The sequence below is a fragment of the Pholcus phalangioides genome, unplaced genomic scaffold (genome assembly GCF_987345545.1).
Source record: "Pholcus phalangioides strain wild (caught in Gottingen) unplaced genomic scaffold, Ppha-v1.0 ptg000001l_1, whole genome shotgun sequence".
NCBI classification, from domain to species: Eukaryota; Metazoa; Arthropoda; class Arachnida; order Araneae; family Pholcidae; genus Pholcus; species Pholcus phalangioides.
This window is the reverse complement of record NW_028301594.1, coordinates 9,828,063-9,834,062: the sequence shown is the minus strand read 5'-3', so window position 1 is coordinate 9,834,062 and position 6,000 is coordinate 9,828,063. Positions and strand designations below refer to the sequence as shown.

Sequence of the window (6,000 nt, the reverse complement as noted above, 5' to 3'; positions counted from 1 at the left end):
GTTTGTTTAGTGAAAATTTCTGCCGTGAAGTGGGGTTTAGCAATAAATTGAAGGATGCTATAAAGTGGTTCGATTGTATTTTGAATCATGTTACATCATCAAGTGCCTGTGCCAAAGAAAGCCTTTTATGTAAATTTTGGGACACTTTTCATGTATCTCACACAAAGTTCATCTCAGCGATCAAATTTTAATAAACTTATATTGGCATAATTCAGAGTATCTTTTGGGGATTACGTAATTTTATTAGGGATTTCTCTGTCACTATTAATCCTTTCAGGGTTGTATAAATTTTATTTATCCTCATAATACCTCTTAAAGTGGAAATAAGCAAACCCTCTGTAAAATTCCACATCTTTTTTCCGTCTAGATGTGGGTAACTTCACACACCCCAATGGAGGGGTGAGTTGTCATAGCATGATGGTTAACAGGAAGTCTAAGGAATAGTAAGTTAGTGAATACAAAACTTTTATTTCAATGCAAATACACTTACAGCATTCCTCAATGTAGAAAAAATATAGTGCGCATATTAAGCACTCGATACTTTTAAGAAAATGAATGTAAAAAGAGAAAAGTAACAGCAAAAGAACGAGGATGTCATCATTCGAGCTTCATGTCCACTAAGAAAGCAGGTCAATCGCTAACTGGTGGATGTAATTTCCGCACAATTTTTCTGGGGTTATACCAAATCGTGTCTGGGATATGTCTGGACATCTCCTAAATTTCTGTTCCTTTACTATAGTGGATCGTTCATCAATTTCCATTACCTTTCCAAAATATGGCCTGGCACTATCATCCCCCGGCACGAAGTTATCCCCCGATACTGATCCGAATAATGCCTACGAGCTGTATTCATGGTGTTTTTATTGTGGAGTGTTGGTGGGCACTCTCGAGATCCTGAAAGCTTGGGCTCGCATTCCTCCTCTTCAGTGGCTGTGTCTAATGGGAAAGCAGCATCAAGTTCCCACTTTTTTTCGGCAATATGTGGCTGAATTCTGGACAGGGTTTTGAATTCTCCCCCATAGTGTCAGCTAGGCTTATTTTTATCTCACAGCATTCCTCATTATCTCAGCTCATTCAGACTTCCTCTAGTAATTTTTCATGGCAAACCTGCAAAGAAGATAATCAAAAATTTGTTACAAATTTGTCAACAGATACCTATATGCGAAAAAAGAGGGATGAGGAGTAGTTTGACATACACTGGTGAAATAAATTAAGAGAATTTGCATATTTTATCGAATTTCATGAAAAGAACTAAACTGAATGTAAAACCCACTTCTTCTAGACAAAAATGCAAATCTTGTACGTCAAATGCGTAAGCGTACACGTGTGTGTAGGCGGAACCAGTAGAGAAACAGGCTTTATAAGCGCGCGTAAGTTAAGACGCATTTCGTTCGCTAGCCCACCTTGGCGAATTTCTTGGTGTTATTTTGCAGCAATCGGTTAATTTCAAATTGTAACAGTAAAAATTAGTAACCACCAACGTTTAGATGATGGAATGAGTTGGCGAATTGTGGGGAGGCTAGAAGCAGGCCAATCTCAAGTCCAGATTTGTAGAGAATTCAATTTAACGCCCAGCGTCGTGTGTAACTTATGGAAACAGTTCCAGGATACCATATCCATCGAGAGAAAGCCTGGGCCAGGTCGTAAAAAAGCCACGACGGCCAGAGAAGATCGCCATTTGTCGATTATAGCGAGGCGTAACAGGAGTGCTACAGCTTCTCAGCTCTCTCGTGACTTGTATGCAGCAACAGGAACCCGTGTATCAAGGGTGACTGTTTCCAAAAGACTTCATGAGAGAGGGTTGTTTGCAAAAAGACCCGATGTTTGCGTCCGGCTCACTTCTATGGACAGGAGAATCTGTTTATCATGGTGCAGAGAGCATAGAGATTGGAGTATGGATCAATGGGCGACCGTTCTCTTCACTGATGAGTCCCGGTTCTGCCTAAGCACCGATTCTCGCCGTACGTTCGTATGGAGAGAACCAGGGACCCGCTACCTACCCTCCAATGTCCGCGAAATCGACCATTATGGCGGAGGAGCTTTAATGGCAGGCATCATGTTGGATGGCCGCACACCTCTCCATGTCTTTGAAAGAGGCACTGTGACTGGTGTGAGGTATAGGGATGAGGTCTTGAAGCACTATGTTCGCCTTTTCAGGGGTGCAGTTGGCCCTGAGTTCCTTTTAATGGACGATAACGCGAGGCCACATAGAGCTCTTCTGCTCGACGATTTTTTAGAGAGTGAGGATATTCGCCGGATGGATTGGCCAGCCAGATCTCCAGACCTTAACCCTATATAGCATGTCTGGGACGCTCTGGGGAGGGCAATTGCAACTCGCAACCCCCCCCCCTCCGAGAACCATCCAGGGAATGAAAACAGCGTTGCTGAACGAGTGGGACCAATTGCCGCAGGAAATGATAAACTGCCTTATTTCAAGTATGAAATCACGCTGCGAGACCTGTATATCTGTAAGAGGGGACCATACCCCCTATTAACAAATTTTTTTGTTTATTCTGCAACCGCTGTTTTGTACCTTCCGATTCCAACGAGTGTTACGCACGATCATGCGTGTGTATTACAATTATTGAATGGTTATTTGTTTTGTATTGTATCAATGTATGTGCATATCAAATTTCATTAAAATCGGTACAGTAGTTCTAGAGATAATCGACGAAGTCTGCAAATTCTCTTAATTTCTTACACCAGTGTATGGCACGTATAATATAATTCTAATATTAGACTAATTTAATATTTAAATTACCAATTAAATATTAAACACTAATTCTAAATATCAGAACAAAAAAACAACTTGGAAAATGAAAAAAACATGAAAAATAAAAATGAAAAAAACATGAAAAATAAAAATGAAAAAAACATGAAAAATAAAAATGAAAAAAACATGAAAAATAAAAATGAAAAAAACATGAAAAATAAAAATGAAAAAAACATGAAAAATAAAAATGAAAAAAAATGAAATATAAAAAATACCAAAAATTACAATTAAAAAATGAAATAACTTAAAATAAAAAAATAGCAAAATTTAAAACAATCATAATGTTAGAATAAAATAACAGGAAAATTAGAAACAGAAAAAAAAATTAAATTCTGTACCAATTTAAGATATTAAGCATTAAACGTGATCAAACTTTAAAATAAGAAAACCGCAAACCACAGGCGCAAAATCTTTCAAAAATCCCATCTTTAATACCAAAAATTTAGAACTGGATGCATATTATTTTCAATTACAGAACTGATGTTCTCAGAATAGATGATGTCAATAATGTGACTCGACTGTGTATATAAAATCATTGATTCACTCATAAAACTCACTAATGAAACATGACGATTTTTGCAAACTGATATAAGCGATAACTTTCTCATTCATAGGTAAAAAATATTCATAAATTCTACGGAGGAAAAATTAATTTCATCTTGGAATTAATAAATCGGACATCACCTCGATGTGATTTTCTTTTTCCCGTTATTTGAAATAAATCTTTTGCCGTTCGAAAAACAATTTGTTTCGTTTTTTTTTTCTCTTATCGCAGCGAAATATTAATCGTGAACATGTTGGTCGTTTATATCTCGAGTCATTGCCGTAGGATATATCATTTATCAATACTTGGGAGAAGAGTAATGGCCGAACAGAGAAATGCGATGCTGGCGATTTTGTGATTCCACTCCTCCTCTTTCACCAATTTCATTTTTTTTTTTAATCGTAACCAACTAGAAATGGAAAAAAATCACCGATTTATTTTCATTTTTTTCAAATCTTTAACAATTCCAAAAGAAAAATTCATTTTTCCTGTGAAATTTGGTTACTATTTTTTCTCTTTAGGATAGGCATATTTTTCAAGGGGGAAATGGGTATAAATCGATCATTTTGGCCATAGGGAGATTTTCTTCTTTGATATTTCCATCGCACATCAAACTTTTCAAAGCTAATGACTTTTATAAGAGAAAAATAAGTTTTCCGATGGGGAAATTTTTTTAATGCATATTCTTTCATGAATATCCAATATTTTAGGTTTTCATCTCCATTTCGTAGCTTCAAGGGCTAGAATTTCATTTTTATGTCCGAATTGTTTCTCGAAAATGATAGTGCCTTCGAGCGTTTTGATTGATTTTCATGGTGATCCGGTATACTTTTTATCGACGGTATTATGGTCGTTTTTGTTGTTTTTTGTTCGTCCTTTTCCTGAAATTTTACAGGTTAACGCTAGAACTACCGGAGCGGTCGTTTCTGACCGCTCCGGTAGCGGTCCTGTTGATTTATTTTAGGATTAAAAAAAGTGTCACAGAACTAGGGTTACTTGTCTCGAAATATTGCCTTATGGGAGTTTTTTGTGGGCATGGGGCCCTTAACTCCTTAAAAAAAATTATGATTTTTTTAAATTTATATATACTGCATATTATTGATTTCAAAATTTTGGAATGTATGTGAAAGTTGCTACACGACAACCAAGTGGCAACCCCTCCTCTCCCCCTCCAATGCAGGGGTTCCTTCCGATAAGGCAAAACCATGAAGGGTTACTAGGTATAACAGATTTTTCGTATACAGTATAACCCCCGAACAACGGTGACCAACAGAATCGGGAAAAAATGGCCGTTATTGGGAATAGCCATTATTGAGAATGTCCGATCTATGTCTGGAAAAAAAACACTGAAAAAATTTGTGATCTATATAACATATATAATAATGATTATTATTATATATGTTATATAAATCACACAAACTGTATATATATATATATATATATATAAATTATAACGAATAATGATTATATCCGTTCTGTAATTGATTAATGTAATTATATATAATTGATTATATTAGAATATATATATGATTGTATTGATACTGTAAGATTATAATAATTGATAAATCGATAGGGCTGGAACTAGAGGGGGAATGAGGTGGGTCTGGGGGCTCGGGCGCTAGACCAGAGGGGGTGCAATTTTCATCCATTCAACTTTCCTTCAACATTGCAAGAGGGGGGCACCAAAATGTGCTCTTGCCACGGCTGACCAAGAATCTAGTTCCAGCACTGTTAATCGATCTACATTGCTATCAGTGCTGTTTTAGCATCTTAAAATTTTCGTTTGCAGTGCTGAGAAAGGACACAGCACAAACGACTTGGTATTGGTGACTGATATGGACCAAAACTGATATGGACCAAGATAGTGTACCAACAACACCAAAATAATTCTTTATTTCCACCCACGATCAACTAGACCATACATGCTCAACTCATGACAGGTGGGCCAAATATAGCCCTTGGAGTTATCTGATGTGGCCCGCGATCTCAAACCTCATATTGTATGAAGGAACTACGGCGGCACTTCACTTCTTTCTGCCCATCTGGCATTTATATCCAGGAAAAGAAAAGATTCTTTTTTTGTAGAGTTTGCAAGGGAAAAACTCCCATGAGAAAAAATCAGCTTGAAAATTATTTTTTCACAGCGATATGCTCATTTTTTTCCGACTCCATGTCCAAAGTGGTCGTTGTTCGGAGTAAAAATATCGTTGTTATCTCAAGAACCCCGTGTATAAGAGCAATTGAACTCCGAGGCCTAATTATACGAGAACTTTATACACAAACATTCACTATCTCCTCAACGCACACTGGTGCGTTTTGCAAAAATCGTGAGCCAAAAACCCCAAAAAAAAAACTTTACCCGTTCAATCCTTATTTTAAAAGATGAAGAGTGGATAAACCCCAGCTTCTCAACGCATGTTCTTTCTTTTCTTTTTAGAAGGTGCTCCAATGTGGAGATTCAAGTAGCAGTATACCTCACCTGAACCTAAGCCTTTTACAAAACAGCTTTCGTTCAGAAATTCCGTGGCTCTCCAGGGAATTTTAGGCAGTTATTTCTTTTCCTTCAAATGTGTCAGAAATTTAGAAATACATTCTGAATTTCATTCTTGGTATTTTTATTAAAAGAAATAAATTATTGTTTCAACAAAGTCATTTTATAGAAAAATTAATTTTTGTGAGTGGT

At 36.6% G+C, this 6,000-nt stretch overlaps 1 protein-coding gene across 1 annotated transcript in view; it reads right to left on the bottom strand.

The window, feature by feature from the left end:
* Positions 1-448: 448 nt before the first annotated feature.
* LOC149089835 (uncharacterized) overlaps positions 449-6,000 on the bottom strand; it is a 58,691-nt gene continuing 53,139 nt past the window's right edge. The window contains exon 2 of the transcript XR_016195112.1: positions 449-1,107. The gene's annotated coding sequence lies outside the window, so the exon portion shown is untranslated. The remainder of the gene's footprint in view (positions 1,108-6,000) is intronic.